This window comes from Triturus cristatus, chromosome 7 (assembly GCF_964204655.1).
Source record: "Triturus cristatus chromosome 7, aTriCri1.1, whole genome shotgun sequence".
Classification (NCBI taxonomy): domain Eukaryota; kingdom Metazoa; phylum Chordata; class Amphibia; order Caudata; family Salamandridae; genus Triturus; species Triturus cristatus.
The window spans coordinates 1770093879-1770104566 of NC_140590.1; positions in this window are offsets into that span (position 1 = coordinate 1770093879).

Sequence of the window (10688 nt, forward strand, 5' to 3'; positions counted from 1 at the left end):
AGTTCAGACCCAGCCATTTGCAAATCAGTCTTGACCGTATTCCTCTTGGGAATAGTCCAGCCCAAACTGCCAAGCCAGTTCTTCACTGGACAGGAACCAAGCATCCTGGGACCGGTGGACAGGACTGTTCCCATGAGGCACTGGGTCAAGGCTGATTTGCTCATAGCTGGGTCTGAACTGGGCTAAAGAACGATGATGGATTCAATCAAGATCTGTGAATGGAGGTGAGTGTCTAAAAAGTTTCAGCACTCCGTCCATCATCTTCTTGTGTTTCCTTTGTGTTAGAGGCGTCATGCTGCTAGACTCATTTGATTGTGGAGAGACTTCTTAGGAAAAATCCACGCACTGACACCTAACTCTTTTACTGAAATGCTAGGTAGGGATGCCACCTTAGTGATGGGTAGGGATAGATTTAATGCTTTTTACTCTTCAACCCTCGATGCAGGGCAACTTGGACTCATGCTTCGTGATTCTCTGTATTCTACTTCTTGAAGTAATAGTTTTGTTTATGTTGCATCGTTTTAATTGGATACAGCGATTTGGCTTCATGCTAATTCCTTTGTATTTTTAATCACTAGTTTTGAGGTGTCTCTAGGTCCAGTTGTTTTTGGCTTTGTAATAAACTAACTACCCCTATCTAGTTGTTTGTGAGTTCTTATATATCGATGTGAACCAATTAGTAATTGGCTGTAAATAAATGAATTTTCACCCCTTTACACTTTCATGCTGCGAAAAAGAACAATTGGATTGTGACTCCAGAACAGACCTAAAACTTATGGGCCAGGCGCTTTTTAAAATCATTTGTTATATGTAAAACGCTCATGGTTCATTTCTCTGTGGTGCCAAATCGAACAATTTTGTCAGCACTTTTTTTTAGCAGTCCGTCTTTTCTTAAGTGCCTGAAGGCTACTCAGTTGCTAGTGAGCTGTGTTTTTCCCTAACATTCTACTCTGATAACACATTGCTCAGGAATACGGTGATGGTTAGTACGACTTAAATTACAAAATAGATCTCAGTGCTAAGAAATATTAACATATGAGTGGGCATTGCAATGGATAGACAGATTAAAAAAACAAAAAAGATTAGTTCTTTTAATTGTACTTTTACATTCAATTTCCTGTTACAAAAATACTTAACACTTAGGGCGAAACCCTTATATTTGGTGTTTTGACAGGATTTCTGGAAGCCTCCTTTCAAATTTTAATGGGAAAAGGCGAACCACCACATCGTCTAAATATTTAGATGCTTCCTTTAGAGATAGACCAAAAAAAATAAGTTCACTTACCTTCGCAGCACAATGTCCTCCTCACTCGGGTCTCTCCAAGGAACCTCCTGATGCATGAAATTGCACTACCCAATCCTGGCGTTGCTCTCTCAGCATGAAAGCACTGCCAGGATTAGATAGTGCAAGTTCTCCCAGCGCTCCTAAGAGCACTGGAGGCCTGAGCTTTCTCTAACCCAGCAGTCTAAGACAGCTAGGTTAGAGAACTTTAAAATGCACAGGTCTGGCTGGCTGTCCCAAGATGCCCAGCAAAAGAGACATGCGTACTTTAAAGCGCACAGATCCCTGCTGCTGCCACTCAGCTGTGCTGGCCCCGCACTGTCCTGACACTTATTTTTTATTTGTTTTTATTTATAAAGCGCAACATTCATCCTGACGAATATCACGGCGCTGTCTTGCGGAACACATGGTAGGTTATATTGGGTGCCTTCAGCTGCTTACACTTAAGTTGTAGAAAAAAGCTGGGTTTTTAGTTTTGTTCTGAACGTTACATAGTTCTCAGTGAGATGCAAGTCCTGAGGTAATTCATTCCAGTGTTTAGCCGCCACGTATGAGAATGATCGGCCTCCTGCTCTTACTTTCTTTATACGCTTGGGCCTGGCTAGTGCTTGGTGTCTTGATCTTAAGCACCTCGTGGGGACGTAGAATTCGATTTTATTCTGGAGAATTCTAGGCCCAAGGTTATGCAGTGCCTTGTGCGCATGACTCAGCAACTTGAATCTTGCTCTTTGGCGCATAGGTAGCCAGTGGAGCTGTTTCATGCATGCAGACGCTTAACTAAATCCGCTTTTGTTACACACAAGCTTAGCAGCCGCATTTTGCAGCACTTGTTGGCATGAGAAAAGGTCTCACCAAAAGGTCTACCATGCCCACATACAGTGCATTTCCATAATCTAATCTGCTGATGAGTAATGCCTGTGTAACCGTCCTTCTACATTCTAAAGGGATCCACGGAAAAAGCCTTCTTAGGAGCTGTAAAATCGCAAAACCTCTTCCACACAGAACCCGCACATGATCATGCATGGACAGGGTGTTGTTGATGGTTATACCGAAGTTTTTTGTGCATTGTTTGGGCACTGGGGCATCTCCCAAGGATCGTGGCCACCAAGTGGCATCCCAGATTAGGTTAGCTCCTCCGAAAAGCAGTATTTCCGATTTACCTGCGTTTAGCTTAAGGCAGTGTTCGGACATCCAAGTTGCCATCTCTGAGAGGCAGTTATTTAACTTAACCCTGGTGTCCTTATGCCTTTCTTCAATGGTTATCATCAGCTGTGTGTCATCCGCATAGGAGCAGATGCTGAAGCCCCATTTCCTACTTATCAATGCCAGAGATGACACATAGGCATTAAAAAGTGTTGGGCTCAGGGAGGCTCCTTGGGGAACACCACAGCTGATGTTTTTTGGTTTCGAGGAGAACTGGCCCATTTGTACCATCTGAGTTCTGTTCCTCAGAAAGGAGTTAAGACACTGAAGAGCTTTGGCGCAGATACCCTTTTCATAGAGAATTTCCAACAGGAGATTGTGTGAGACCATGTCAAACGCCGCCGACAGGTCCAATAAGATCAGGGCAACCGCCTTTCCTTGATCAGTCAGTGATCTTATGTCGTCTAAGACGGCTAGGAGAGTGGCCTCTGTACTGTTAGTGGCTCTAAAGTCAGTCTGAGAACAGTCCAGCAGTTCGTTGACCTCCAAGTAGTTGGACAGTTGTCTGTGCACCAGCTTTTCTAAGACCTTAGAGAGGTATGGGAGTTGAGAAATGGGCCGATAGTTCTCTGGGTTATGAACATTTGTTCCCAGCTTTCTTCAGCAGAGGAGTCACTACAGCCTGTTTCCATATTTCTGGAAATACTGCTGTGTCCAGGGATCTATTAGGTAGGTGAGTAACATAAGGTCATATTGTTGATGTAATCTGGGAGAATATAAAGTGGGGGCATGTGTCGAGGGGGGATCCTGATTTTACTTCCAGCATGGCTCTCTCAACCTCTAATTCGAGGGGAGAAGTTGCCCATCCGTATTGCGACCTCTGGATGTGGGGGTAGGTGTTCACAGTTGGTTGCGGCTAAGGAAGAGTTAGTGTCAAATGAGGAATTAATTTTGCTGATCTTATCAGCGAAGAATTTGCTGATCTTTTCACAGTTTTCCTCTGAAGGAGACAAAGTTTGCGACAGGCTGGCTGGTTTGCAGAGCTCCTTCACTACTCAGAATAATTATTTTGCCGAGTTGCGATTCTCGTTTAACCGTTGAGCGAAGTAAGTCTTCTTTGCTTTCTTGATGGCATTATTATAGATCCTTAATTCAGCCCTATATCTTGTTCTGTCTGTTTCCTGTTAAGACAGCCTCCAGGAATGATCTAATGATTTACACTTCCTTTTCAGTATCTTGAGATCCTGTGAGTACCACTTCTCAGATAGAGGTTTATTTGTTAGTTTAGATTTAAGTTTGGGTACTGGTGATCTCAGCTTCAAATTGTATTGCTTCCGCATTAGCTGGAAGAGTATCTTGAGTGGTTAGGTTATCTGGGAAAAAATGGGCCTGGAACAGGTCCTGAGTGACCAGTTTCCAGGCTCTGTTTGCCACTCGTACAGTCTTGAGGGGTTTGGTTGCATTCGCAGGCAGGATGAGTGTAAAAGATATGAGTGAGTGGTCTGTCCAAGATACAGGAGTAATCTCCTGGATGCTTGTTGACTCTATGTTGGAAAATAATAGGTCTAGAGTATGTCCGGCAATATGTGTGGGGCCTTTGACCCATTGCTTGAGCTGGAGAATCTGCATATCTCTTTCGAGGAGCACTGCTGCGGGACTGTGTGCTTCCTCAAAGTGTACACTAAAATCTCCTATAACTAGGTAATGTTTATATTTGAGGCATAAAGGGAAAAGTTGAGTACAAAGTTTAGCTTGGTGGCCTGGAGGGTTATAGATTACTGCTCCCCCAAGCAAAGTGTGGCCTTCACTGGATACCTGAAACGTTAGTACTTCGTGCTCTCCAAATGGCACCACTTCAGGGTGGAGACAGGCGAGATGGTCTTTGAACAAGATAGCCAGCCCCCCTCCCCTCCGTCCCTGCCTATCTTGTTTCACTATTTTATATTTGAGGGGTAGGGCGTTGGCGATATCAGGGAGGTTGTTATCACCTAATCATGTTTCAGTTATGAAAACCAGGTCGGGATTTCTCTTGTTTAAGATGTCCCAGATATCGGCAATATGTCTAGGTATCGGCCTGGCATTAAAATATAAACATCTAAGTGATTGCTGATCGTTTGTCTCTGTGTAGGAGTGGTCAGAAGGTGCTAAACGTTGCCACCTACAGCCACGGCAGGAAAACGGTCCCTCAGTGTTTCCTGGATGGGTTTTCATGCACAGTGTGTTATTGTGACTCAGATTTAGGGATATTGCTAACAAAGACTCCCTTGAATAATGTTCTACAGTGCTTATGCTGTCTCTGCAGGGTAGGGGGGAGCAGGGGTCGTGGCCCCTGGTCCCAGCATGGGCTTGCCTTAGGCGCGCCCATCTGCGCGCGTCCGCTGCGCGAAAGCTGACACATCGGCCCTATGTAGGGGGAAGCGCGGGAAAGTTCCTCCGCCCCCTCCTGGACCGGAAGTGCCTCACCGGAGTCCCGGTGCTGCCTGCCCCGTCCTCCACACAAACAAGTTTTAAGAAAAACAAGGGTACCCCAATATGTGAACCAGGGGTGAATAATGCGGTAGAAGAACAATGGTTCTGGTGTGGCCAAAAGGTCCAATATTAAAGCGATTCTACGGAGAGCACTTATGACTAGAGAATTGAATTTTCTTAAGGGAGCAAAAACAATGTAGATAGGGACATAGGTCAGTTCATGTGAAAGATTTATTTCCACAATAATAGTATTCAGGTGCTCACACAATAAGTGAAAGAGGCGTGACGTGCAGAGTGATAGTGAAGTTTAAAATTACGGCATCGCATTGACAACAATTGTAGAAAACTCCTCAAAAAACTTTTTATACAATAGATAGAGTTTATGTTGTAAGAGGTCAACGGCGTTTTGATCTCAATTGTTCGAGATCATCATTAGGACATATAACAGGTGAGCAAGCTGAATTTAAAATGAGGAAAAGCGGGCAATTTAATAAACTATTGTTTGATCCCTACAGTTAGTGCAAAATAAAAACATTCAAAGGATCCTATATTTAACATTAAACACATGGACATATATGAATATTATATATTGGTATAGGGGTGTTTGTAGTATTATACTATATGTGATATTTCCAACCATGCCAAAGGGTCAAGGTAGGTGTAGGAACACATGAGTTAAGAGAAGTTTGTGCGTTATTCAGTAGCGATTGAAAAACGATGATGTTAATTACGAGTGGTGAACGTATTCAAAAGGAGAGCAAAATAAATGCTGCAACTGATTGCGCAAACATAGGTGAATTTTAAAGAAATGATATCGCGCTAGTAGGAAGGTGTTTCTAGGTGCGGTCGAATGCGCAGATGAAACTAGATGGCAAAGCGCTTAAAGGGAGAAAAGGAAGGAGATCACTAAGTGTAGACTTACTGGTACAGTGATCCATAAGGCAAAAAATGGCTGAGTTGCTGGCAAAACAAATGAAAGCTTCAATTAGCAGCTGAGGGTAGACGAGTTCACCCGGTTTAGAGCGCTTGAGATTCGGGCGTGAGATTGTCACGTACTGTGAAAGAGGGATTAAAACACGAATTAGAAACTGGTGTGCGTCCGGTGCAATTAAATTGCCTGTTTTTCCTCATTTTAGATTCAGCTTGCTCACCTGTTATATGTCCTGATGATGATCTCGAACAATTGAGATCGAAACGCCGTTGACCTCTTACAACATAAACTCTTCCTATTAAATAAAAAGTTTCTTGATGAGTTTTCTACAATTGTTTTCAATGCGATGCCGTAATTTTAAACTTCACTATCACTCTGCACGTCACACTTCTTTCACTTATTGTGTGAGCACCTGAATACTATTATTGTGGAAATAAATCTTTCACATGAACTGACCTATGTCCCTATGTACATTGTTTTTGCTCCACACAAACGGCACACAGCCGCGATGGACCGGGGCGGGGAAACTGGGTGCAGCCTGCTAATACTAGGTAAGTGAGCAAAATAAAGTAAGCTTAAAATGAATTAAAAAAGATTAAAATAATGCAAATAATTAAAATGGCGATTAGTTAGAACAGTTCAATTCAGTCTTTAAAATGCGGGAATGTGCAGCGCTAACAGCGTAGTACCGCCCGGCAGCCTTTCCAGGTTCCGCCTTAGGTTGGGATGGGCTGCTGGAAAATAAAATGGTAATAAATAAACTTAATTTATCATTTTAGTTTTCAGCTCTGGGGCTTGTGGGGTGACGCTCCTTTGCTCAAATGGAGGAGCCGCCCCTGCCCAGGTGTCCCTCTGGTTGCCATCCCTGGGGTCCAGTTTAACCTTTAAGCCCTCAATGTGTGTGGACACATCAGATTGGGTGGCTCCTCTTGTAAGTAGTCAATCATTGTTTTTGACAGCTCCCGATGTCTTGCATTCATGCTGCAGATCGTTTGATGTAATTGCCATTGCCATTTATGTTGTTATTCATTTTACGTCATCCAGGTAGTTCTGATACTAAACAAGGGGTATTTGATTCACTGGCTCTAGGTGGCTCAAATATCTTTATTTTGCTCTATGTGGATAATGTTTTGCTGGTTTTAACCCCTTCGCTGCGGCGCGAATTCCGCCGCAGTGCTGGGGGGGGTGAGGGGTGAGCGCGGCGCCGCCATGCTCATGACGGAACCACGCCGTCATGAGTCACGGGCGAGCTGTGCTCATGACGGCGTGGTTCCGTCACGACTCCGCCCACTCTCTATTTCGCCCGCACTGGCGGGGAATTAGTGCCGCGTGGGAGGAGCGGCCACCAACGGCCGCTGCATGATGGAACCACGCCGTCATGAGCACACGCCGCCCGTGGCTCTTGACGGCGTGGTTCCGTCAAGTGCACGCAAGGGGTTAAAGACGTCCAGAGCTTCCAGCATCGCCTAGAAAAATTCAGGGAATTCTGTGGTATAAGGATTTTGGCTATCAACATTTCAAAAACTAAGATGATGTCTGTAGTGTCTTGCAATGTTTTATGATGGAACCCTTTTTGCTCCTAACCTATTACGTAGAGCTAAGATGTAGGTGTCAGAGAGCAATGCCATGAAAGCTTGTTTTAGAATGTTGAGTTTGCAGTTACGTGCAGCAGAATAAAGACGTGTGATATTAAGCTTTGTGTGTGGTGTGGTCATTGGTGGGTACCCAGGCTGGGAAGACGCTGCAATGCCTTTCAAAGAAGAACCTCAAATTGAATGTTTCACTGTTTGAGAAAGTTGAAGATTTAACTGTCTGAGGATTAAGATGTCATGTGACCTAAAATAAATACATTAAATAGGTCCAGAATTTTCATGATTGAGCAAAATCACTCACTTTTCAAGAACCTTAGGGTGGCAAAGGGTTCCTCCAGCTATGCAAGTATATAAACCCCAGTGCAAAAATGCATCTTTATATAGGGAAGAAATGTAGGGTTGTTAAAATGTTTTAAAGCAATCAGTGTACAAGAATATTTTACATATAAATGGAATCCTCGCTCCAAGAAGGTCGGGTTCTGCAACAACTGCTTAGATCACATTGAGGGTGGCTACCATTTTATGTTCTAGTGACCTCTTTATGCTATGTTTTCTGAGGTATACCAAAAAAAACTTTGACTAAGTGACAGCTATATCCAAATATTTTTGCATAGATTGCCACAGTTAATTGCTCGCAGTATTACTGTATTGCAACCAGTGCTGTTAAAATCAAGGGTATACTTAACAGGAATAGTAAAAAACACACAGACCTGCTGCCACCAAGGGAAACTGTAGCTGAAGTGTTGCAGTAAAATAACCACTTCAGAAAGATCCCCTTCGAAACTTACAGCCATTTATATCTGGCGCCAGATTGTGGCTACTGTCATGTGGCGGATGGGTCTTATATAGCGCTGGAGCAACAAGTATGTTGTGGCTGGCCCACCAACCCTGCTCAAGAGGAAAGTGCAGTGGCTGTTGAGATACTTCATACTAAACGAGAGGTCTATCCCAGTAATTTAGTATTAATATATCGCCAGTCCCTGTTCCTAACTCAGAGGGTCGAAAACAATAATGTAGACAGGAGTCCAAAGTGCAAATCTGGGGCTGTTGTGGCACCGGTGGCACAGCACAAGAGCCAGAAACTGGGCCGCCACCACCATATGGTGCGTGGGCGGCATATACAGTGAGGATACATGGCAGCCATCTTCGAATGTGGTTCGAATACAGTTTTCTTACACCTCTCACCTTCCCTGCTTTTAGTGGTGCTTTGGTGGGCCATGCTGCCACTCACCCATCAGCTTCCCCTCCTACACCCACCGTGCTGTAGGGTGAAACAGTAACTAGTCTTTTGTACACTGCGTCAGGCATCAGAAATAACAGGGTTGTAGTATTCAAAAACACTATTGGGATCACACCTGGTAGATCCCCACTATCAGATAGGTGGGAAAATTAGGAGTTGGACAAACCTGTAACAGAATCTAACAAATAGAAGCTGTACCTTCTGGTACCCCTAAATCAGTACTCATAGACAAATGTTGGTATTTTTCACTATATGATGATTTATTGTACATCATTCTTCCAAAAAGTACGTGCATTGGAATGATTGCAAATATTAACTGAGGTCAAAGGTAAAATTATCACACATCATATTAGTATAAATAATAAACAGCCGTCTAACAGAATGGTTGCACTAGTTCACCGCAATATGTCAAGGAGTATAAAGCCTCCTGCAATACATTATTGTTCCATGAGCCCTGAATTAGTTTCTTTGTACTTCAGCCTCCTTTTTTGTTTTCTGACTTCTCGTTGATTTTGCTAACACGGACGCACGTTACGTTTCAGAACCCATCTTTAGAACCCGGGCCAAGTAGGCGAAGCCGGACCCGATGGAGGCCCGGGTAAAACGCCATCCGGAGGCGGGAAGCCCTCCCCCGCACTCCCATTTGCATGCCAGCTAGGCTGGCGGGGGCCATAATTGGTCCCTCCAGCATGGCGAGCCCCCTACCAATCACGAGGTGAGCTAGTGAGGGCGAGGGGGTATAAAAGGGGGCCAGCGGCCCGAGTAAATCCCCTCCACCTCGCAATAGGAAGGAGAAGAATGCTGAACAAATCTGTGACTGGGGGTTAATGTCTTATTTGTTCAGCATTCTGTCCATCATTTATTCTTTTATTATTTGTCACCCTAAGTGGGAAGGGTATGCCCAGATGTGGGTCCCGTGCTCACTGTGCCATTGGATTCAAGTTAGCCTGGTTGATGAAGGGAGAAACTTCGCAACCGGTCCCAGATGCTTATATCCGGTCCAGGGATGACCTGATCTGACCTGGCAGTTCTGACTGGACTCTTTCCATGGGAAGCAGGGTGAAGGCTGATTTGCATATGGCTAGGGCCAAACTGGGGTGGCAAAAACTATTTGTGACTGAGGGTAAATGTTTGATTTGTTCAGTATTCTATCCATCATTTGCTCTTTTCGCATTTGTAGTCTTAAGTAGGAAGGGTATAACCAGACATAGGTACCCTGCCCACTGTGCCACTGGATTCAAGCCAACCTAGCTGATGAGGGTAGATACCACAAAAATTGTCCCAGGATGCTTGTTTCCGGTCTAGGGAGGACCTGGCCTGCCACTTCAGGCTGGACTGTTCCCATGGGGAGCAGGGTCAAGACTGATTTGCAGATGACTGGGTCCAAACTGTGGTGTCATGGTGAGCAAAAAAACAATAGATTAAACTCAGATCTGTAGCTGGTGGTGAATGTTTGATTTGTTCAGTTTTCTGTCCTTCATTTCTTCTTTTTGCATTTGTTACCCTAAGTGGGAAGGGTGTGCCCAGACATGAATCTCATGCTCACTGTGCCACTGGTTTCAAGCTAGCATGGTTGATGAGGGGTGATACCCTGAAACTGGACCCAGAATGTTTGTTTCCAGTCCAGGGATGGCAGTTTGGGCTGGAATGCTCCCATGGGAAGCAGAGTCAAGACTGATTTGCATATGGCTGGGGCCAAGCTGGGGTGGTATGGTGAGCAAACAAATGATTGATTAAACCCAGATCTGTGCCTTGGGGTGAAAGTTTGCATTGTTCCGCGTTCCGTTTACAAATAAAGATGTAGCAGAACTCCTAATGACTGGTAAAACTGGTTGTAACAATCCTACATTGAAGCAATCTGTGGCATCATGTTGAAAGCTGACAAGGCACGGTCGGCCTCTACTCTTTGTCAGGATGCTAACCGAGTACCATTTAGTGGGTTAATTCGAAAGTGGATTGTATAAAACTCTATGAAGTAGCAAACATGTTTATTAGGTATAAAAGCTAATTGCACTGAGTGCCTACACTATA